The 11,934-nt window shown below is 36.1% G+C and overlaps 1 protein-coding gene across 4 annotated transcripts in view; it reads right to left on the bottom strand.

Annotated features, from left to right (window-relative positions):
• The window catches only part of CDK8 (cyclin dependent kinase 8), a 152,316-nt gene that overhangs the window by 36,774 nt on the left and 103,608 nt on the right, over positions 1-11,934 (bottom strand). The gene's annotated exons all lie outside the window — the stretch shown is intronic.

Below are 11,934 nucleotides of genomic sequence, written 5' to 3'. Positions count from 1 at the left end.
ATGATTCACTACTGCAGTGATTCTTAAGTAAAAACTTCTGGGGCTGGGGGTTCAGGGGATGGGACTCATGCATGATTGGATAAGGCCCGCAAGACGAACTTTCTATACCTCCCATGAGATGCCCCTAATTGTCTATGATCAGTTTCTAGCTTCTAGTCTACGCCTGAAAGCTATCAGCAACATTTCTTAAAAAATTAAACAAAAATAAACATTTCTTATAGAAAATCAAAAGAAAGGCATACAGAAAGTGAAATTTACCTGAAATCCTACCTCACAAAGTTAGATCATTATAAACATTTTGTTGGACACAGTTCCAGATTTCTCTAAATCTACATTTTTTACATGTAATCTAAACATCTTATCAAGGCTCTTTTGATTCCTGTTTTTGTTTACTCAACAGTGAATAAATCTCTTGGCATCTCTCTCTGTATACATATAGAAATTGGTTTAGCAGTTGGATAGCACTATGGCATTTGTCCTGTTTTACTTAATCAATCCCGTACCATGACTGTTTATTTCTGAGCCAGAACTGTTTCAGAACACTGTTAAATAACAGTGGTGCTAGAACATTAGAAGTATATAAAAGCTGCTGATTGGGGATATAAGATGAAACAGGGGATATATACTTTCGATGCTCGGAAGTTTCCTTTTCTTATTTTATTAAGAATTTCAACCAGAAATGAACACTGACATTCACCAAATATTGAATTTTGTGTTATATTTATGACTACTAAGATAACCATAAGGTTATCTACCCTGCACTATTAATAAGATGAATTTTGTTAATAGGTTTCCAAATATGGAATCATCCACACATTCTTAAAATGCACTTCACTGACTTAGACCTGAAGTTCACCCGGAACTTATTTGCTAATATTTTATTTAAGACATATGCATAAATATTTACAGATGATAATGGTTTAGGGTTGAGGCATTTTCTTTATCAGGTTCTATGTCAGTGTTATGCTTTCTTCCTATAAAGTTATTAAGGAAATGTTTCTTCTTTTACACAACTCTAGAACAATTTACATAATGTAGGATTATTTGTGTGAGGATTTGAAGCAACAGTGACACTATCTGCATTTTGTACATTTCTTAGAGGCAGTCCTGTGACAAATGTCTTTCTTCCATAGTTACTGATATATTTATTGACCTTTTCTAGGGCCAGTTGTGGTAATTTGTACTTTATTTTTAAATGCTCACTTAATCCAGAGTTCCATAGAACATCTAGTAGCGTATTAAATTATACAAAGGGGGTGGAAGTAGTAGTCCAAAGTCGTCAGCGACCCGAGTAGTGGTGGCTCCTTGTAATCCCCAGCACTTTGGGGGCTGGGCGGAATTAGATCCACAAGTCCCAGGAGGTGGGACCTCCTGGCTAACATGGGTGAAATCCATCTCTACTAAAAACACAAAAAAAAAAATTAGTCAGGTGTAGTTAGGCTACCAGAATTAGTAAGGCCTATAGTCCCAGCTACTCAGGAGGCTGAGGAGTAGGAGAATGGGCGTGAACCCAGGAGGCACTGCTTGCAGTGAGTGGAGGTCACTTCACTGCCTCCAGCAGCCTGGGTGACAGGAAGCCGAGACTCTGTGCAAAAAAAACTGAGCCAAAGCCCACAAAATCAATCATCCAGCCTCCAGTTCCAGTGCACCAGAATAGAGTTTTGCAAGCCAGGGGCACCTTTTTTTTTTTGGAAACAGGTCTCCTCTGTCACCCAAGCTGGAGTCTTGATGGTGCTCGATCTTGCCTCACCACAACTTTAGCCTCCCGGGATCGACGATCCTCCCACTTCAGCCTCCTGAGTAGCTGAGACCACAGGTCTGCATCACCACGCCTGGCTAATTTCTGCATTTTGTTTTTTTTTTTTTTTTTGTAGAGATGGCATTTCACCATGTTGCCCAGGCTGGTCTTGAACTCCAGGGCTCAAGCAATCCTCCCACCTCGGCCTCCCAAAGTGCTGGGATTACAGGCATGAGCTGCCGAGCCTGGCTGACTTTTACTAACTTTCAAGGAACAAATAATTCCTATATTATACAAACTATTCCAGAGACTAAAAGTGTCTTCTGAGGCTAATATAATCATGATAACAAAACAGGATAAAGGTAATATATAAACAAAAGATTACTGACCAAACTTATTTGTGAAAAAAGACAAAGCAAAGTATTAGCAAGGGGAATCTACCAGTAAACGAAAAAAAAAAAAAAATCCTGACAGTAGTGTTGGTCCCACTGCAAGGAGGGTTCAACATTAAAAACAAAAGAAAACCATATGAATGTAATTACCACATTAATGGATTAAAGGCAATAACCAAATGATCATCCCAGAGGATGCAGAAAAAGCATTATCTATTATGGATTTAGAAACAAACAACTTAACCAGGCATAGAAGGGAACATCTTTAACCTTATATTTAACTAAAACCCCGGAGTAAATATCATATCTAATAGTGAAACTTAAGAATTCTCCTTCAAGACAGAAATAAGTCACTTCTATTATATTTGCCAATGTATTAGTGAGTAAGTCCTAACTATTACTATATGGCAAGAAGAAAATGCATTTCATGGATTCCAATTTATACTTTTCTTTTTAAATCTTAGAATTTCTAAAAGCAGGTATGTCTCATAACCTCTGTGGTGTGACAGTGAACTGGAGCATGTTTTCTTTCTTAGTGGTACATAAAACAATGGTGCAGCTTTCACTGCAGAAAAAAGACATCATACTGTATGATGTGTTTAAGAAAGATTTTGAATATATCAGTCTCCCAGGTGGGAAGCTATTGAGGAATTTTAAATAGGGGAATGACATGATGTGATTTAGTTTCTAGAGAGATCATTTTGTCTGCAGCTATTAGATCAAACAAACACAAGACAACAAGAGAGGAAGATCACTGGGGAGTTTCTGCAGTAATCCAAGTGGCCTGAATTAAGAGTAGTGGTGAAACGGTGAGAAGTGAGGCCATGAGGCAATTACTGGAGTCTGAGAAATTTGACTGTGTAAAATGTGGGGTTTAGTTATGGGTAGGGTAAATAGATATTAATGAAATGGACAAGGTGAATCTCTACAACTAGCAATCCCGATGCCCATCTGGGCAATCCAAATCCATTTTCTGGCAGCAGAATATTCTGAAATCTCCTTGTTAGATGGCAAATGATTTACTGGATTGATCCAGGGACACTGGGCTAGAAGTCCAGAATCGCTGCCAAATCTGCCCTTCCTTTCATGGATTCCTGTCCTTGAAAATAAGCACTACAGTTGACTCTTCTTTGAGAAAAAATACCAGGCAGATGATAAGGACCAATTGCCAATTGTGCTTTATTCAAATTTGAGTTACAATAAGGTCTCACGATAGCTGGATCTGAGATGTTTTGAAGGGAAGAGCTGACAAAAAAAGTCCACTTATTCATTCACTAAGTTATTTATGGGCATCCAATCACCGTGTGACATTCTGGATAGTGATGATAAAGGAGTAAACAAAATGGATAAAGCTCTTAATCCTCATGTACTTACTTAATATTCACAGAGCGACTTGAAAAGTGAAATGTACTTAATGAACATTTACTATGTGCCAGTCTTCATATCAATCTCTACCCAAAGGAAAAAACAAATAGGTCTGGCCCCATTTTATAGCTGAGAAAAGTGACAGAGAGGTTAATGCTTCCCATGGTGACATAATTAAGTGGTAGAACCAAGATTCAAACAAACCTCAGGTCCACTATAATAGGGGCTTAATTTTTCCTCTTTGGCCCATGATGATTAAAAAAAAAATTATTCAAGGATATATAACCCAAGATTTTCTATCGCTCCCTACCATGCGCAACCCTTTCCTATTTTTCTTCTGAATTTCTCATTTTGTTGTTCTTTATTTCACTCTACCTTTTATTTTTGGATTTCCCTTAGCCCCTCTTTAGCATCAAGGTTCAGACATTTGTTTTTGTTTTTTGTTTGTTTTTCAGACAACATTTGATTTTACCATCTAGTGTTAACCAGAAGAGGGAAAAAAACAGAAAACCAATAAAGGAAGAGAGGGCCCAAAGGATGAGTATTAGGAATTCCAAATTTCTGACTCTACATTCTAAGGATTACAGCTGTGTACCAGTAAGTTTACTCTAGTAAGACAGAAAGTTAGCCATGATGGAAGTGTTCAACCAGTGTCAGGAGGGTTGTCTGCCCCGGATATTACCAAGAATTACTACAGCAGCTAAGAGACTGGAATTGTCTGTTGCTGCTAAGATGCCTTCCAACTTTAAGGCCTATTAGTCTGTGAAATTAGGGAAAACAAAGAATGACCTTTATTTCAAATGGTTCAAGATGTTTACATAAACAGATGTTTAAACTAATGAGCTTTCAAAAATTAGCAGTCTGTCTTCCCACCTTCTATATTTTTGTTAAATAGGCATCTTAAACTACAATGACCTGAATTACAAGCCTGTCTGTGATTGAAAAGACTGGAAATTAGAATAGAAATTGATTTTAGAAATTCACCCATCTATTTGAGAACAGAGAGGAATCTTCAGAATACGTACCTACCTAAGAGTATTATACTTTTAGTAAGATAAAAATCTGGAGGCAAGGTATATATAAATTAACTAATAAAAAATAGACATAGGTCGTATAACAAAGTGATCACTATTAAAAGCGAAGGTAAAATCCAGTTGTACTGGGGGAGTAGGAGACTTTAATAAACGAACATTTCTTTCAATAGTTAATTCAATAATGGTCACTGATTTTACATCTATTTGTATTGAGGAAACTTCTCATTTTATTAAATCTTAAAAAAAATTCCTGTATGTTGATTCGAACAACATTTATAAAAATGTACACAAGATCTTGAACTTCTGGGTTGAGCTGATTTTGAAATATGGTTCGCTGCTTGTGCTTGTTTCTGCAGGAAGACTTACTTTTGTTCTCTTATTTGACCATTTCTCATTTGCTTGTATCCAGTAAAGAGATATGGTCATCAAACTGAAAAAGATTTAATGAAAGCTTTATGTGGACAAGGGCACCAATGACTTAAAATAGGTTTAGATATAACAGCTTTAGCTAAGAGAAAATCTTATCTAATATATTCCATCTTTAAAGATTCAGGTACTTTTGCAAATCTTCAGAAGTCTGGAAAATAACTCTAAAACCTGACTCTATTACTAGAAAGTTAGACTGCAATATTAATTTTTATGGTTTTTTTCACAGTATAATTCAGAGTATTCTGAAACTCTCTTTGGAAAAACCATTTCCTGGTATTCTGATATGAATATATTTGTTTTGCTAATGTGAAAGTCTAAAGGTCAAAAGAGAAAAACTGAGGGGTCACCATTAATATCATATTAAATCAAGTAATAGCTTATGTAAGATGCAGGCGGAGATATGAAAAGTTCTTGTCTCCATATCAGTCCCGGTTCTGGGAAACACACTGCTGTGGATGACACTATATTTTGCTTATAAAAATGGGAGAAGTTATATCAAATATATAATGATGTATCACATCAATTGTGCTATGAATGGAGAAAAACTCAGATAACCCTCTACTTCAAGTCAGTTTCCAGGGTCACAGAAAAACATCTTAAAGAAACCCTATTTAAAACAAAATCTTGATAATTTAGAATAACCATTCTCGATTGGTGAGATGTTTGACTAAGTAATATGCAACCAAATGATATAATATTTTTATCAACTTGTAACCTACCCATATAAACATATATGCTATTTGCAATTCTGACATTTAATAAAATGAAGTGGGCCACTTTTTTATTTAATAATAATAAAACAGTACATTGTGCATGCTCAGTAGCAAAATTAAGCAAACGTGGCATATACCTAAAAGCCAAATGGGTTGTTTATAATCAGTTTACAGAAGGAAAATTGCCCAGTTGGTCATTTAAGTAAGAATACTTTAAAATAAGCACAATAGTCATAATGTTAACTAAAATTAATACAAATCTCATTTAAATTTGCCTTAATCAGTTGTTACCAAACCCATGTTTTATCTGCAAGCCTAAATTTTATGGTTGCAATCTTAGGTATTTTATTAGCTACCCAAGTAAGTAAGTTACAATTAGAATAAATCCTTGGAGTTCCCAACAAACAAAGCAAATCTCAAGTCATGAGCATTAATTAAACCTAACAACTAAAAAGCATTTTTCCTTCAAAAAGCTCTGTTTTAACCAGACTTAACAGGTTCCCAACTCTCATTTCAGGGAAGCTACTACAGCACAGATAAGGAAAAATAGTGAGAACAGAGGTCTAGAATGCAGACTGCTCTCTTTCCCACTGTTCCATGACTGTTGCTCTGCCTCTTTCAGTCTATGGGTAATTTCAGGGTCCTTTCTGCTTGGTTTTTCTTTTCTAAAGAATTTACTGATGCCTCTGTTTAAAAAGAAAAAGTGTATATATATATACGGCTGTTTTTAAAAAATAACAATCCCTTTACCAACATAAAATATACTAAACCACATAAATATTACATGTGAGCTTTAACAACACATTAAATAAACATTTTCTTCAGTTTTATGATCCAGATTAAAACACTTTTTCCCTCTGATTGTAACAATAAGGTATGTTAACTACAAACTATTCCAACAATTTGAAAGGTATAGAAGGAAGAAAGTGAAACTTTCCTGAAATTCTACCACCATTATACAAACCTCCTAACCACTATTCAAAATGATTTTATTATCAATGTCAAAAAGTTTGCATAAAACATTAAGGTTCTATAATTTGGGGCTGAGTATTTTCTAGTGCAATGGCTTCCAAACCTTTTTCAACACAACCCACAGGAAAATTTAATATTACGTAACACATTTAATATTACATGATAATAATGACAAATATGTATATTTTGTCAAAAGTTTCATGAAACAGTAATTACCCTTAACATATATGATACACTCTCATATTTATTCTGATTCATTAAAAACAACAACAACAACAAAAACTGATTGTGTCGTGTGATTTCCTGATTTGTTTATGGCTTATAATCTGCAATTTAAAAATCACCGACCTAGAGGAAAAACCCTAAATTCCGTAGTCCAGCTTTGCTACAGTTCTCTGAATAACCATAATGAAGTTATTTAGCCTCTTTACTTCTCAGCTTTTCCACTTACTAGTAGTAGAGTTGAGCAGACAATAAGAAAATATACCTCAAACAAAAACAAAAATGTCATATAACATGGACAAATATTAGTATCAGTAAGTAAAACACATGAGGTGTTTTTTTACTTTGCCACTCAAATAAAAAGAATCAGACCCAAAATTCCTTAATAATTCATCATGCTATAATCAATACACAGTAAGAGGCCTTGATAAAGTGTGTCCTATGAAACTGAGTTTGAGTCAATGGCTCACTCCAAGATTTTAATCCTATTTAATAGTTGCTAGGAAACCAACATATCCTTCATCAAGGACACATGAAGTCCCACTAAGAGATTTCAAACTACCCAGTATAATTAAAATAAACTGCAGGCCAGCAGCACTATCAGATTTAAAAAGCAATAATAAATCAGGCTGAGCAAGGTTGTTGGTGCCTGTAATCCCAGCACTTTGGGAGGCCAAGGCGGAAGAACTGCTTGAGCCCAAGAGCCCAAGAGTTTGAGACCAGCCCGGGCAACACAGCAAGACCTCATCTCTACCAAAAACAAAACAAACAAAACAAAACAAAACAAAACACAGCTTATTTTTTTTCAAAATAAGCTTGACGTGAGTAGCACATCTCTACTGAAACACTCCCAAAGGAAGTATCTAGAGATTTTCTAGAAAGTTTTACTATGACATTAAAAATCACTATTTTGAATTAGTTAAGAGCAGGAGTGGCCAACCAGCAGATGGCTGCAATAGTTAAAATACTCCAAATTTCTATACAATCTTGTAATTGAGCTTGAAAACAATAATAATAAAAACACTACAATGAAGAGTTATAGTATATCTCACTTAACATTCTATGCCATTTAGTAAAAGAGGACTATGATACGCACTGCGTGCCTGCTAGTTCCAAGTTAACTACCGCTATGATAAATAGTTACCGCATTAAGGTAACTATTAAAATGAAATTTTGGATATCAGATACTTTAAAACATGGAAAACATTAATAACCATATGAGAATGTGATATAGACTGTGATGGTTGATTTGAGGTGTCAACTTGACTAAAGAATACCCAGACAGCTGGTAAAGCATTATTTCTGGGTATTTCTGTGAAGGTGTTTCCGGAAGAGACTGGCATTTGAAAGAGTAGACTGAAATGGAAAGATCCACCTTCAAGTAAAGTACATAGATGGATGCCATCTTATTAGGTGAGGGCCCAGATGGAACAAAAAGGCAGAGGAAAGGCAACTTCTCTTTCCTCTGGAGCTGGGATACTTTTCTTCTCCTGCTCTTGGAAACCAGAACTCTCCATTCTCTGGCCTTTGGACTCTGGGGCTTGTACCAGCAGCACCCCCGGCTTCTCAAGCCTTTGGCCTCTGACTGAGAGTTATGCCATCAGCTCCCTTGTTCTCGGGCCTCTGGATTTAAACTAAACCATGCTACCAGCTTCCCTGTTTCTTCAGCTGGCAGGTGGCGTGTCATGGGACTTCTCAGCCTCCATAATTGCATAAGCCAATTTCTCTAGTAAATGCCCTGTCATCTGTCTACCTCCCTACCTCCCTATCATCCAGTCATCCATCTACCTATCTATCTTATTGATTCTTGTAACAGAAACAAAGTGGCTTCCAAGGTTATTTCTGATTTTATCTAATGCTTATGCATATCTACAGACACATGCATATCCTTTTGCATTTCTTTTTAGTACCGTTTTATCTCTACTATGATTTATCTCTACTATGTTTCTCTGGAGAACTCTAATACATGTACTTTACAAAAATTAATGGCTACTAGGCCAGTCATATAACTACTACTCTACTTTCTATTAATTTTCTTAGAAAATACATCAAAACCAAGTCTTTAATACTTAGATGTTGATTTAAGTATAAATCATTCCTGTGGTCTGATACAGCTTTATAAATACTTTCAACAAAAAGTATTAAATACAGCCAACACTAAGTGCATTAGAAAATTTATTTACAAAATGGCTGTGTGTGATGGCTCACGCCTGTAATCCTGGCACTTTGGGAGGCCGAGGCAGGAGGATCTCTTGAGCCCAGGAGTTCAAGACCAGCCTGGGCAACACAGTGAGACACTGTCTCAAAAAAAAAAAAAAAAGAAAGAAAAGAAAAGAAAAGAAAAAGAAAGAAAAGAAAATTATTTAAAAAATGAAAGCAGCCCCAAAATGAGCAACTATGAGCTAGAAATTAGAGATGGTCTCCAACTTACAATGGCCTGACTTACAATTTTTTGTCTTAAGATGATGTGACAGCAATATTCATTCAGTTAAAAACTGTACTTCCAGTACTCATACAACTATTGTTTTTCATTTTCAGTATAGTATTCAATAAATCATGAGATACTCAACACTTTATTATAAAATAGGCTTTGTGTCAGATGATTTTACCCAACTGTAGGCTGATTGAAGTGTTCTGAGCGTGTTTAACATGCTAAACTAGTCTCTGATGTGTGGTAGGTAAGGTATATGAAATGCATTTTAGACTTACAATATTTTCAACTTATGAGGGGTTTATCAAGATGTAACCCCATTGTTAAGTCAAGGAGCATCCATAAATATATTATGACAAGTAACAGATTGGTGAGTTAAACGCAGTGTAAAACTGAAATATAAGAGTTCCAAGATCAGAACAGTTAGTATGTTTAGACGAAGGTAGGCATTGCCATCTTATCTGCAATTAAAGAATTTACTCAGAAGGAACCTTAAGACGTTTTTGAAGAAAGTGAGGGATGTATATGAACTATGATACTAATGTTCCAACCTTAAGATTAAAGAAAAAAACTGGGAAAAATAAGTAACATAAAGAGAACATCAGAACAAACAGGAAAAGGGTCAGCAAATAGGTTTCATTGAGTGAAACAAAAATATTGCATATAAAAATAGAGCAATAAAAGAGATCAATAGGTCAATATCATTAGTTGAATGGTCTTTGAACTGACTAGTAAGAGCTGAGTTCTTTTGGGTAGCAAGAGGGAAGCAGCTGAAAGGACTTAAAATGCAGTATGGATGGGGGAAGCTTTTGTACATCACTTCACTGCAGTAAATCATAGTAGAGATAAAACGGTACTAAAAAGAAATGCAAAAGGATATGCATGTGTCTGTAGATATGCATAAGCATTAGATAAAATCAGAAATAACCTTGGAAGCCACTTTGTTTCTGTTACAAGTAAGCTAGTCCATTCATTCAACAAACATAGGCAATACTATATACACAAATTGTGTATTTTATTAGGCATTGGGAGGGATACAAACACAGAGTAAGACATGGTCTTTGGCCTCAGGAGTTTATAATCAAATAGATTACCATATTACCAAAACTAGTAAGTGCCCCATAGGTGGTTCAAAGCAGCTGTAATAGGATTTTAGATGTAAACATTCTCATTTTCAGCTAGGGTTACTAGAGAGAGCTTTAATTTCGAGCTATGAAGATGAAGGGAGGAGGGGATTCAGGCAGGCAGGGCAACCTCTGGGTTGGCTAGAAAATGAGCTTAAGGAGTGAGATAGGGAAAGAAAAGAAGATTGGAGCTGGACTACATATCAGTCTTCACTTAGATTCACAAATACTAGCATATTTAACAGTGTGTTTCAATTTTCTTTTTGTAGAGACGGGGTCTCACTATGTTGCCCAGGCTGGTCTCTAACTTCTGGCCTCAAGCAATCCTACCTTGGCCTCCTAAAGCGCTGGGATTACAGGCATGAGCCATCATGCTTTGCCTCAAATTTTTAATTTATCACAGAATTCTTCCCAGTAAAAGACATATTAACTGACTCTGAAATTTATTTCACAAACTGAGAAAAGCATTTCTATCTTTTTTAAGTTTTATAAAATATAGTTTGAAGTTCTACTGAAATCAATTCTACTGCAAGAGGTCAGGCTGGGCTTAGTGGATTATGCCTGTAATCCAGCAATTTGGCAGGTCGAGGCAGGTGGATCTCTTGAGGTCAGGAGTTGGAGACCAGCCTGGCCAACATGGCAAAACCCTATCTCTATTAAAAATACAAAAATTGGCCAGGTGTGGTGGTACACACCTGTAATCCCAGCTACTTGGGAGACTGAAGCAGGAGAATCACTTGAACCCAGGAGGCGGAGGTTCAAGTGAGCTGTGATCATGCCATTGCACTACAGCCTGGGCAACAGAGTGAAGACTCCATCTCAAAAAAAAAGAAAAAAAAAAAAAATGAGGCCACACAGCTGCAGTTAGTGAACCTGCCCAGATACTCTCAAAATGGTGACAACACAGGCTTCAGTAGTGAAAACCCGCTCATACCTTTGTCCATGTATTTTAACTCTATCTAGAAAGGAAGACTACTTTTTCAGAAACAGTTCAGATACAATTGCCAAATCAAACCTGCGCATCTACAAAATAGTATCAATACAACTTTGATGCATCATGTCTTGTTATCTGACTGGACTAAGAAAAATCACCAAACTGAATCCAATCAGGCTAAGACTTCAAACTTTTCTTTATTATGAATCACTTAAACATATTTTCTCCCAGTATCTTTTATTGTGGTAAAATCCACGTAACATAACATTTATCAACCATTTTAAGTGTACAGTTCAGTATTAAATGCACATTCATAATGTTGTGCAACCACCATACATCTCCAAACTCTTTTCATCCTACAAAACTGAAACTCTGTATCCATTAAACAATAACGCCCCGTAACTGCCCCCCCACTCAGCCCTAGCAACCACCATTCTACTTTCTGTCTCTGTGAATCTGACTGCTCAGGTACCTCATGAAAGTGGAATCATACGGTACTTATCCTTTTGTGACTAGCTTATTTCATTTAGTATAATGTCCTCAAGGTTCATCCTTGTACATATGTCAGAATTTCCTTCCC

Source organism: Papio anubis, chromosome 15 (genome assembly GCF_008728515.1).
Source record: "Papio anubis isolate 15944 chromosome 15, Panubis1.0, whole genome shotgun sequence".
In the NCBI taxonomy this organism is placed as follows: Eukaryota; Metazoa; Chordata; class Mammalia; order Primates; family Cercopithecidae; genus Papio; species Papio anubis.
The sequence above is the reverse complement of the archived record's forward strand: the minus strand, read 5'-3'. Positions and strand labels throughout refer to the sequence as shown.